Below are 12,419 nucleotides of genomic sequence, written 5' to 3'. Positions count from 1 at the left end.
ATGGGATACAGAGATGATCTCTACAAGTCACTCGTTTTTGCCTGTGGAATAGGCCAAAGGAACCCTCATACCTATAGTTCTACCTTATATCGACTAGTACTTAGTGAGCCTGGTGATATAAATTCCTTTCACATCTTACTACTCCCTTTTTGATCTAATAGAACCAGTGTTTATTTCCCTACCCGTTTTGAACAGTGTATTTTTCACAAACCCAGATTTTCAAGAAATTCTTCAAATATTTTATCCTATGGTAAAAACTAGACCCAAGACATTTTATTTTTCTCTTGAGAGGGAAAAATAATTCTTTTATATTATTTTGCTGGTGTATGTACAAACAAACAAAAAATGCTATTCATCAAGTTATTTTCAGAAATCTACCTTTTATTTCTACATATATAATGCACTATATTTTAAATGCATTATATAAAAATATTGATAGAAAAATAGAATGATTTTCCCCCTTTCTTACAGAATATGTATCTATCAAAAGCTTAATTTATTAAAGAATAAAAAATCATTTTGGGGTTGTCACAGGCTTTGAATTCTTGTGATTCTAATTTATATCAATAAGAAGCCTGGTCTGTTGGGACAGAAATTCAATTAACAGTGCATGTACCTTGATGTCAGAATGAGCTTTGCCTTAGTTTCCTGAGACTTTTGGAAAAATCACCAAATCTGATATGCTTTAGTTTGAAGGAGTGCCTGTCTCGAAGGGGATTTATAAGAAACAGACTTCTGGAAATGGGTCCAACAAAAAGCAATGTATCGTGATGACAGATCACACCCAGCAGGTGGCTCGGGATGATGCCAATAGAAGCCCTAAGGGACAGAAAATTGTTGTCAGACATTCGTCTGTTGATTCACTGAGACCTTGGAAAGCAATCATTGTGAACTAATCATTGTCATCTACTTCTAGTGATTATTAGTTGAGGAGAACTTTGAGAAACCCCAAATGGAAAAGTCTCTGAACACTTACACCCTGGAAAAGTAATCTAAGTATGTAGTTCACATTTTGTTTCAACCTAAACTCTTACACAAAATCCAAGTTTAGAAAATTAACAAAAACAGATCAGTTTTTGCAATGGGAGAGGTCCTGAAACCCAACTTTTCAGCTTAACAGCATCAACTTGTTGGGTTCTTCTTAGAGATCAAGAATAAGCAGAAAAATAGCCATATAAAAATAAATACTTTTCTGGAGGATTACTTATTATTGGTAAGATGATTTCCATGTATTCATTGTTACTCAGTGTGTGTCTTCCTACTGAGCTACTTGAACATCACCTATGACTTTTTTCGGTGAGATATTTTTGATGATTAACAGATACTCAGTGAGCAATCACAAATGTTGAGAGACCCAGGAAGGTGACCTCTGAAGTAGTGCATATTGAATACACTTTTTGCAACAACAGAATATCAGTCTACACCCACCCTTTGCCATATTCATGGCCTATGGAGAGCAGTCCTGGAGCCATGTTTTCCCAAGAGTTCTTCCAAGAATAAGGACAACACCTTTTGTTTCCTTTCAATATCAGATTCATTTGATTATATTTCACTTTTGAACAGTATCATATTCTTTTCTGGAATATAGCATTTTGGGTTTTTTTCCCTATTATTTCTCCTACTTTATAAATATTTGAGGGCATATTTGATTTCTGGAAGGACCTACAACTCTCTTGCTTATGGCAGATTCTCAATGAATGTTTATAGTGGTAAGGAGGTGGGATTTGATGACAGAAACATTGGGTTTGAATATAGCAGCTACATAAGTTAGCTGCATAACTTTGGTCAAGTCAATCCACTACATTATTTTTCAGTCCTTAGCTAAAAAGTAGCTAATGAGGATAATAATTCTAAGCTAGGGGGTGAGGGGAGGTTGTGAGGATTAGAAATAAGTTTTACATAACATCTAGTATATTATCTGGTACATAGTAACCCTCTGAAATTCTAGTTACTTTATTTTTTATGAATATTGTCAAGGTCATTGCTGAATTACCTCATCATACCTAATTCAGTTTAATAAATGCTGTTAGCCTAGAGGATGTATCTTTATTTTTAGCTAGACATGAGATGCTTGAGCAAGAATAATTTCTTTAATGTGTGGCTAACTTTATTTGTGCAAGAGAAAAATACTAACATGTGCTGGAGCACTAGAAAAATTCAGTTCCATGAAGCCTTAGGAATACTTCAAGGGAATGAACCAACACACAGCCATAGGTAGTGTCACTAAACCTCAAATTATTTGCACCCTTGTATTAAATGACACAGGGGTAAAACACAATACCTAATAAGTTATTTATTTATTTATTTATTTTCTGTGGGTTTGTCATATATGGCCTTTATTATGTTGAGGTAGGTTCCCTCTATGCCCACTTTCTGGAGAGTTTTTATCATAAATGGGTGTTGAATTTTGTCAAAAGATTTTTCTGCATCTATTGAGATGATCATATGGTTTTTCCTTCAATTTGTTAATATGGTTTACACATTGATTGATTTGCATATATTGAAGAATCCTTGCATCCCTGAGATAAATCCCAATTGATCATGGTGTGTGATCCTTTTAATGTGTTGTTGGATTCTGTTTGGTAGTATTTTGTTGAGGATTTTTGCATCTATGTTCATCAGTGATATTGGTCTGTAATTTTCTTTTTTTGCAGTATCTTTTTCTGGTTTTGGTATCAGGGTGATGGTGGCCTCAAAGAATGAGTTTGGGAGTGTTCCTTCCTCTGCAATTTTTTGGAAGAGTTTGAGGAGGATGGGTGTTAACTCTTCTCTAAATGTTTGATAGAATTCACCTGTGAAGCCATCTGGTCCTGGACTTCTGTTTGTTGGAAGATTTTTAATCACAGTTTCAATTTCATTGCTTGTGATTGGTCTGTTCATATTTTCTATTTCTTCCTGGTTCAGTCTTGGAAGGTTATACCTTCTAAGAATTTGTCCATTTCTTCCAGTGTCCATTTTATTGGCATAGAATTGCTTGTAGTAGTCTCTTAGGATGCTTTGTATTTCTGTGGTGTCTGTTGTAACTTCTCCTTTTTCATTTCTAATTTTATTGATTTGAGTCCTCTCCCTCTTTTTCTTGATGAGTCTGGCTAATGGTTTATCAATTTTGTTTATCTTCTCAAAGAACCAGCTTTTAGTTTTATTGATCTTTGCTATTGTTTTCTTTGTTTCTATTTCATATATTTCTGCTCTGATCTTTATGATTTATTTCCTTCTAGTAACTTTAGGTTTTGTTTGTTCTTCTTTCTCTAGTTCCTATAGGTGTAAAGTTAGATTGTTTATTTGAGATGTTTGTTGTTTCTTGAGGTAGGCTTGTATTGCTATAAACTTCCCTCTTAGAACTGTTTTGCTGCATCCCATAGGTTTTGGATCGTTGTGTTTTCATTGTCATTTGTCCCTAGGTATTTTTTGATTTCCTCTTTGATTTCCTCAGTGATCTCTTGGTTATTTAGTAACGTATTGTTTATCCTCCATGTGTTTGTGTTTTTTACGTTTTTTTCCCTGTAATTGATTTCTAATCTCATAGTGCTGTGGTCAGAAAAGATGCTTGATGTGATTTCCATTTTCTTAAATTTACTGAGGCTTGATTTGTGACCCAAGATGTGATATATCCTGGAGGATGTTTTGTGCGCACTTGAGAAGAAAGTGTAATCTGCTGTTTTTGGATGGAATGCCCTATAAATATCAATTAAATCTATCTGGTCTATTGTGTCATTTAAAGCTTGTGTTTCCTTGTTAATTTTCTGTTTGGGTGATCTGTCCATTGGTGTAAGTGAGGTGTTAAAGTCCCCCACTATTATTGTGTTACTGTCAATTTCCTCTTTTATAGCTGTTAGCAGTTGCCTTATGTATCGAGGTGCTCCTATGTTGAGTGCATATATATTTATAATTGTTATATCTTCTTCTTGGATTGATCCCTTGATCATTATGTAGTGTCCTTCCCTGTCTCTTGTAACATTCTATATTTTAAAGTCTATTTTATCTGATATGAGTATTGCTACTCCAGCTTTCTTTTGATTTCCATTTTCATGGAATATCTATTTCCATCCCCTCACTTTCAGTCTGTATGTGTCTCTAGGTCTGAAGTGGGTCTCTCGTAGACAGCATATATATGGGTCTTGTTTTTGTATCCACTCAGCGAGCCTGTGTCTTTTGGTTGGAGCTTTGAATCCATTCACGTTTAAGGTAATTATCGATATGTATGTTCCTATGATCACTTTCTTAATTGTTTTGGGTTTGTTTTTGTAGGTCCTTTTCTTCTCTTGTGTTTCCCACTTAGAGAAGTTCCTTTACCATTTGTTGTAGAGCTGGTTTGGTGGTGCTGAATTCTCTTAGCTTTTGCTTGTCTGTAAAGCTTTTGATTTCTCCAGCGAATCTGAATGAGATCCTTGCTGGGTAGAGTAATCTTGGTTGTAGTTTCTTCCCTTTCATCACTTTAAATATGTCATGCCATTCCCTTCTGGCTTGTAGAGTTTCTGCTGAGAAATCAGCTGTTAACCTTATGGGAGTTCCCTTGTATGTTATTTGTTGTTTTGCCCTTGCTGCTTTCAATAATTTTTCTTTGTCTTTAATTTTTGCCAATTTGATTACTATGTGTCTTGGCATGTTTCTCCTTGGGTTTATCCTGTATGGGACTCTCTGTGCTTCCTGGACTTGGGTGGCTATTTCCTTTCCCATGTTAGGGAAGTTTTTGACTATAATCTCTTCAAATATTTTCTTGGGTCCTTTCTCTCTCTATTCTCCTTCTGGGACCCCTATAATGCGAATATTGTTGTGTTTAATGTTGTCCCAGAAGTCTCTTAGGCTGTCTTCATTTCTTTTCATTCTTTTTTATTTATTCTGTTCTGCAGCAGTGAATTCCACCATTCTGTCTTCCAGGTCACTTATCTGTTCTTCTGCCTCAGTTATTCTGCTATTGATTCCTTCTAATGTATTTTTCATTTCAGTTATTGTATTGTTCATCTCTGTTTGTTTGTTCTTTAATTCCTCTAGGTGTTTGTTAAACATTTCTTGCATGTTCTCGATCTTTGCCTCCATTCTTTTTCCGAGGTCCTGGATCATCTTCACTATCATTGTTCTGAATTCTTTTTCTGGAAGGTTGCCTATGTCCACTTTATTTAGTTGTGTTTCTGGGGTTTTATTTTGTTCCTTCATCTGGTACATAGCCCTCTGCTTTTCATCTTGTCTATCTTTCTGTGAATGTGGTTTTTGTTCCACAGGCTGCAGGATTGTAGTTTTTCTAGCTTCTGCTCCAATACCTAATAAGTTCTTTAAAATAGACTTTTTATTTTATAGTTGGAATCATCCTAGAATATCAGATTACTTAGATTAATTCTAACCTATTTTCTATTTTATCAATTTCCCTGAAATAGTAGCTAAAGTTTATGCTTGATAATGTAATGTAATAAAGTGTATTATGCCCCTGACACATATGAAAATAACTTTAAGGCAGCTTTTCAGTTGAGCATTAACACAAGACATTAATGAGTATGACTTAAGTATAGAATCAACCGAGTAGTGCTAATATGTCATTTGCTAAAGTGGCAGAGGGCATAGGATCAGATGTCAACCTGATAGGTGTACATAGAGATATGCAACATAAATAAGCTATCTAGAGCTACCAAATATAACATATCCTGAAATTTTATATCATCTGAATCTTTGATAATTACAGCTTTATATTATTATCTGCACCATTTATTATAACACATATTAAGAAAGACTTCTTTGGAGCAGAGAGCTCTAACACTGTTTTATCAACCTCCTTCCATTGTCTTGACTCTGAGCCATCAAACTACTCCCCTTAAGTTGAACTATTTTGAGGTAAGTGCTTCAGAGAAAATTCGAATTCAGCTGTTGACCTTGGCAGTGGTCCTAGCTTCACATGCTAACTTGTGAAAGATAGTAAAACTAGAACAAACTTTCCATCTTGACAGATGTTCTATAAGTTACATGATTTGTATCATACACGGAAGACCTTCAGGGTATGCTATCTATTTAAATTTTAAAGTGGTTCTATACTTCAGGCAAACAAATGCAGTACTCTAGTATTTCTTTTGGCTCTCATAAGGCCCATTAAACCAGTGCAATTTGTTTTTAGATTGGGAAAATGGCTTGATTTTATAAGAATTTCCATTTCATCCCCCTCACTTTGCTCCATTCACAGAGCAGCTGTTAGCAACAGTAAATGTGGGAATTTCTGTTATCAGGACATAATAAACAACCTCTCTCTCTAGCAAAGCTGAAGAAGTGGTGTAAGAAGTCTCAATCCCATCAGGTTGCAAAAGTGGCAGGATATTCTGCATGTATGACACACTGTGAGTATTCACTGAGCAACCTGCTGGGAAAATAGAAAGTCCTAACAGTGAATACAGAAACAATAGCCACAAAAATCACAAAATCAAGCTTTCATATATCCGGATTTTAAAAAAGGAAAATGATAGGAAAACAGAGAAATCAGATTTCATATATGATAGCAAATCTAATGAGATTTTGAAGTAATTTATTTTTTTAATTTGAGATTTTTTGATTCTAGAATTAAGGGAAACCAAAGGCACAACTAACTGCTGGACAACCATCAACAAAAAAGACTGGAACTTACCAAAAAAGATATTCTACATGCAAAGATGAAGAAGCCACAGTGAGATGGTAGGAGGGGCACTTTCACAATATAATCAAATTCCATACACACAGGGTGGATGACACACAAACTGGAAAATAATTATATCACAGAGGTTCTCCCAGAGGAGTGAGACTTCTGAGCCCCACATCAGGCTCCCCAGCCTGGGTGTTTGGCATTGGGAGGAGAGGCCTCCAGAGCTTTTGGCTTTGAAGGACAGTTGGGCTTGAGTACAGGAGCTCCACAGGACTGGGGGAAACAGAGACTCCACTCTTGGAGGGTACACACAAGGTTTCACATGCACTGGAACCCAGGACAAAGCAGAGACTCCATAGGAGCCTGGGCCAGACCCACCTGTGGGTCTTGGAGGTCTCCTGGGTAGGGAGGGGTCATCTGTGGCTCACTGTAGAGGCCCCAGGGAATATTCATTGGCGTGAGCTGTCCCAGAGGTTGACATTTTGGCACTGAGACCTGGCCCCACCCAACAGCAGGCTCCAGTGCTGGGGTGCTTCAGACCAAACAACCAACAGGGTGGGAACACAACCCCACCCATCAGCAGACAGGCTGCCTAAAGTTGTCCTGAGCCCACAGCCATGTCTAAACACACCCCACTGACATGGTCCTGCCCAACAGAGGAACAAGACCTGCCACCCACCAGTGGCAGTCCAGGGGTTAGGACTCCATGCTCTCACTGCTGAGGGCCCGGGTTCAATCTCTGGTAGGGGAACTAAGATCCCACAAGCTGCACAGCATGGCCAAAAAAAAAAAAAAAATCATGTCCATCCCACCAGGAAGCCTGCACAAGCCCCTGGACCAACTTCACCCACCAGGGGGCAGACACCAGAATCAAGAGGAACTACAATCCTAGAGCCTGAGGAATGAAGACCACAAACACAGAAAGTTAGACAAAATGAAATGGCAGAGAAATATGTTCCAGACAAAGGAACAAGATAATACCCCAGAAGAACAACTAAGTTAAGTGAAGATAGGTAATCTGCCTGGAAAAAAATTCAGAGTAATGATAGTAATGGTGATCCAAGATCTTGGAAAAAGAATGGAGGCACAGACTGAGAAGATACAAGAAATGTTTAAAAAAGAGCTAGAAGATTTAAAGAACAAACAAACAGAAATGAACAATACAATAACCAAGATGAAAAACACACTAGAAGGAATCAATAGCATAGCAGAATAAGTGAGGCAGAAGAATGAATAAATGGCCTGGAAGACAGATTGGTGGAAATCACTGCTGCAGAACATAATAAAGAAAAAAGAATGAATAGAATTGAGGGAGAAATTAAGTAAATCTTATGCTCTAAATTGACTACAGGAGTGGAAGAATGACTAAGATTGAGAGAAATGAATTGGGGTGGTAGGTATGGTTAGGTCCATGATGCTGGGTACAAGGGGTGATAGGCAAGGTAAATCCAGCAAAGATGGATAGATGTGTTAGAGATGAAAATTATGGATGAATTTAGAGCAGCATATGAGGTCATAATTAACATTTACCTGGAAATAATATGAATATAAAATCTATGTTATATAAATATGATTCTCACTGAAGAAGAGAATAGAGTCAAAAATGCAATAAGAAGGGAATGGTGCCAAATGTAAAGTAAATGTTCTGCTAAGTAAAACTGTAGAGGGATATACTAGCAGAAATATCCCTTTCAACTTTGCCTGGCAGAAAGACAAATAGGGTTTAGGATATGGACTGTAATACTACTTTGGATACCAACAATGTGGATACAAGGAAACCAATTTAATGCCTTTGAACTCCATATAACAATATCTACTTTTTCCAATTAATTAAAAAATATTATTTGAACACCAATTATACGTCCAAAGCTAGTGGCACTGGGGTTAGGTAGTATTAGCGGACTCATGGGAACAAAGGAAATAAGGAATCGAAAGATCCTGAGCTTGTCAGCTGGTTGGGGAAACATAAAACAAACAGAAAGTACAGTTGAGAAATAAGATAATGCTTATGCCTAATGTTATAGGACTAATTTTTCTATATCTAAGGAATGAGTTTAGGACAAAGTAAAACAATATTCTTTTAAATTAAAGATGTTAAATATACATGGAGTGAACTGGACTCAAAAAGAGCTGGACTAATTTCCTAATAGCTGTGTGAGTGAGGGTGGGTCATTTATCTCTCTAAGCTTCTATTTCTTATCCATAAAACAGGAATAGTATCATTCTTTTTAGAGTTGTTCTGTAGTTTAATACGTTAATGCACTTACAACATTAAACATTTATGCCTGGAACCTAATAAACATTAATTAAATGACACTTTAAAATTTGCTAGTGGAATTATAATAATAAAAATGGAATAAAACAAATAACACACCTATTTTACATTTACAAAGTATTGGATCCTTTTATTCTTTTACCTTGCTTGACCCAATGGATATATATTATTAAAAATGTCACAATAATCAAACTAGAGAAAGGTAAGTTTGCCTGCTATATATCCATATAAAAATCCATAGCTTCCAATTAACAACTCTGTATGCCATGGCCGATGTGTGTTATCTAATAATTTATTATTCAAAGCTACAATTAAATCAATTATTTTTTCCATTTCATCAATTTTATATATTTATTTGGCTGCATCAGGTCTTAGTTGTGGCAGGCGGAATCTTCATTGCGGCGTGCAGGATCTTTTGTTGCAGCATGTGGACTCTTAGTTGCTGCATGCGGGATTTAGTTCCCGGAATAGGGATCAAACCCGGGCCCCCTGCATTGGGAGCATGGAGTCTTAGTCACTGGACCACCAGGGAAGTCACCCCATTTCATCAATTTTAATGAAACAATTATACTCAACAGAAAATTCGATCTTTATAAGCATCTCACTTTCATGTGTCTTCAACTATCCTACACTTACTTCTAAGTAGCTATAAAATTAACACAGGAATACTATAAGGCTGCATGGATTATTTAATGCCATTTTGACACTGATTATCTATTTGTTTATCCCTATTTTTTCCTGGTTTTCTGTTTAATCTATCTCTTTTCTCTTTTTCCTTCCATCTCTTTTGAGGAGAATTAAGTTTTCATTTTTTCAAATGATGTGGTCAGATTGAGGTAGGGGGCTTCTATCAAAAATTACGAAAATTTACTAAAAATTACTCATAGGAAGATCAATCCTCACACATATTGAAAAGACAATAAATCCTAACAGACATCCTCCCCTCCTCACTTAAAATGACAAGAGACTTAGGAAAGGTTGTGGAAACACATTTGCCAACACTGAGAGTTGGACACTCAATACTTGGGTAAACACTATTGATCATAGTGTTTTGGTTTGTTGTTAGGATGTAATACCTCTAACTATTGATTGAAAGACTTGATCTGATTTTATAGGTAACTATCCTCTTCTATTCCTATCACTTCATCTGTATTTCTTTTAGAAATCCCCACTCAATTAAAGAGGATGTCTTTTTTCCCCCAGTTTTATGGAGGTCTAGATGACAAAACTGTAAGATATTTAAAGTGTACATGGTGATGATTTGATATACATACACATTGTAAAAGGGTTCCCCCTGAACTTAATTAACACATCCAACATCTCACATATTTACTTTTTCTGAATGTGTGTGTGAGAAACACTTGAGTTCTACTCTCAGGAAATTTCAATTATATAATACAGTATTATCAACCAACTATAGTCACAATGTTAAACATTAGATCCTCAGACCTATTCATTTTATAACTGAAAGTTATAAGTTACCAGCCTCTGCCTTTTCCCCCCACCTCATGGCAGCCACCATTATACATGTGAGTATACAGATATCTCTTCAAGATAATGGTTTCATTTCATTTGGACATATACCCAACACCAGTGAGATATCACATCATACTGTTAGGATGTCTATCATCAAAAAGACAAGAGATAACAAAAGCTGGCAAAAAGGTGGAGAAAAGGGAACCCTTGTTGGTGGGAAAGTAAACTGGTACAGCTACTATGGAAAGTAGTATGGAGGCTCCTCAAGAAATTAAAAATAGAAGTACTACATGATCCAGTAATCCAATTTCAGGGTATATATCCAGAGGATGTCTTTTGTAGAATAGAAAACTGCTAGCATACTACCTGTCACTTATTTGTCTGGTCTTGACTCCATCTGGGGGGAATCATTTAATAATACATAGGTCAGATATTGAATATTTTTTACTTTGCTGGCATACAGTCTCTGCCACCAACTACTCAAATCTACCATTGTAGCACAAAAGCAGTCATAGAGAGTACATAAATGAATAGGTGTGTCTGTGTTCCAATAAAACCTTCTTCACAAAAACAGGCAGCCAGCCACATGTTTGCTGTTTCCTGAGATAGACTATCATAACCTTATTTGGTACGTTTGAAAGTAAGGTAAATGCTATAAACTTGACATCAAGTATCTGAGATATGTCACATCTTTTTTAATACTCTACCATAATTTTGTTATACTTAGATAAAGCAGTTAATTTATGTTCTTATATATCTTCATCTGTTTACATATTTAATTATTCAACAAGTGCCCGTGAAGTAACAATCAAGTTCCAAACATTGGATCTTGTGCCAAGACAACAACGATGAATAAGGCATAATCCCTTTCCAAATGGAAACAAACAAAAACATGTTCTTTTCATGATATGTCTGCATTCATATGCAAGGAGAGCAGGGTTATGAATCTACAGAAAAATGAATGGGCACTCAACATCCACAGCTGTGGTAGATTACAATAATCATCACAATATTTGGCAACTTTCCCACCATCAAAAGGTGGAATCTCTTTGTCCAGCCCTTGAATCAAGCCTTGGACATGTGATTTGCTCTGACAACAGCACACTGACAAATGAGATATAAGCAGAAGCTTCAAATGTTCTTCAGAATTGGAGCTTATCCTTTCTTGTTTCTCTTTTGGTTCAGAGACTACCATGTGAAGAAGGACAACATACTGGAGGATAAGAGATCATTTGGAGCAGAAAAGAGCCATTACAGCTGAGACTCCCTAGATTAACCACTCTGCCAACAACAGATGTGTGAGACCATTCTAAGCCATCCAACCTCAGCTGAAACTTCTATCAACCATAAATATCAGAGAAGCTGGCACAGACCAAATAAACAATCCAGCTGACCCATACAATCTTAAGAAATAATAACTTTTTAAAAATCATTAAGTTTCATCATGGTTTTTTATACATCCAAAGATAACTGACATAATAGCCACTGTTTTATCACTTGGAACACACATGTAATACATTGGCATATCCACATGTATGTTCATTTTTATGTGTGTGTTTGTGTAGTATTTATATTCACATAACAATCATACTCACAGCCTTCTATTATTTTATAACTCTTTAATGTACACTCCAGCTCCGTTAAATTGAGATATTTTATAAAGAATGTTAATTAACGTAATATACAATATTATTGACATCTTTAAATTGCATTCTTCAACTACTGAGAGAGGGTCTGTTTTCAAGGGGGAAAAAAAGAATGAAGAAACAGACACTGCATGAACTTTTGCCCCAAATTAAAATGTGTAACATTTTAAAATATGTGATGTACCACATGTCACCTTGGCTTCTATTACTACAGTAATTCATAATATTTCAGCATGCCAACAAAACTTAGTAGTCTGTACAATATGGTCTTCGCTCCACTGGAATTTGTCATTGCTTTATATTATATTACTCTGTGTTAGTAAAGGCATGAATTTTTTGACCATTTGGAGGGCCAATAATTCCTATAGTTCAGTTGGTAACAATTCCTATGGTAAGTTCTAATGAGACTCAAGGGCTTTTAACAAAT

At 36.0% G+C, this 12,419-nt stretch overlaps 1 long non-coding RNA gene across 2 annotated transcripts in view; it reads left to right on the top strand.

The window, feature by feature from the left end:
- The window catches only part of LOC133105342 (uncharacterized), a 44,298-nt gene extending 32,359 nt beyond the window's left edge, over window positions 1-11,939 (top strand). For both annotated transcript variants that reach the window (XR_009703837.1, XR_009703838.1), the window contains 2 exons: window positions 6,536-6,648; window positions 11,532-11,939. This is a non-coding gene — a long non-coding RNA (uncharacterized LOC133105342). The remainder of the gene's footprint in view (window positions 1-6,535; window positions 6,649-11,531) is intronic.
- Window positions 11,940-12,419: the final 480 nt, after the last annotated feature.

This window comes from Eubalaena glacialis, chromosome 14, assembly GCF_028564815.1.
Source record: "Eubalaena glacialis isolate mEubGla1 chromosome 14, mEubGla1.1.hap2.+ XY, whole genome shotgun sequence".
Lineage (NCBI taxonomy): Eukaryota > Metazoa > Chordata > Mammalia > Artiodactyla > Balaenidae > Eubalaena > Eubalaena glacialis.
The sequence above is the reverse complement of the archived record's forward strand: the minus strand, read 5'-3'. Positions and strand labels throughout refer to the sequence as shown.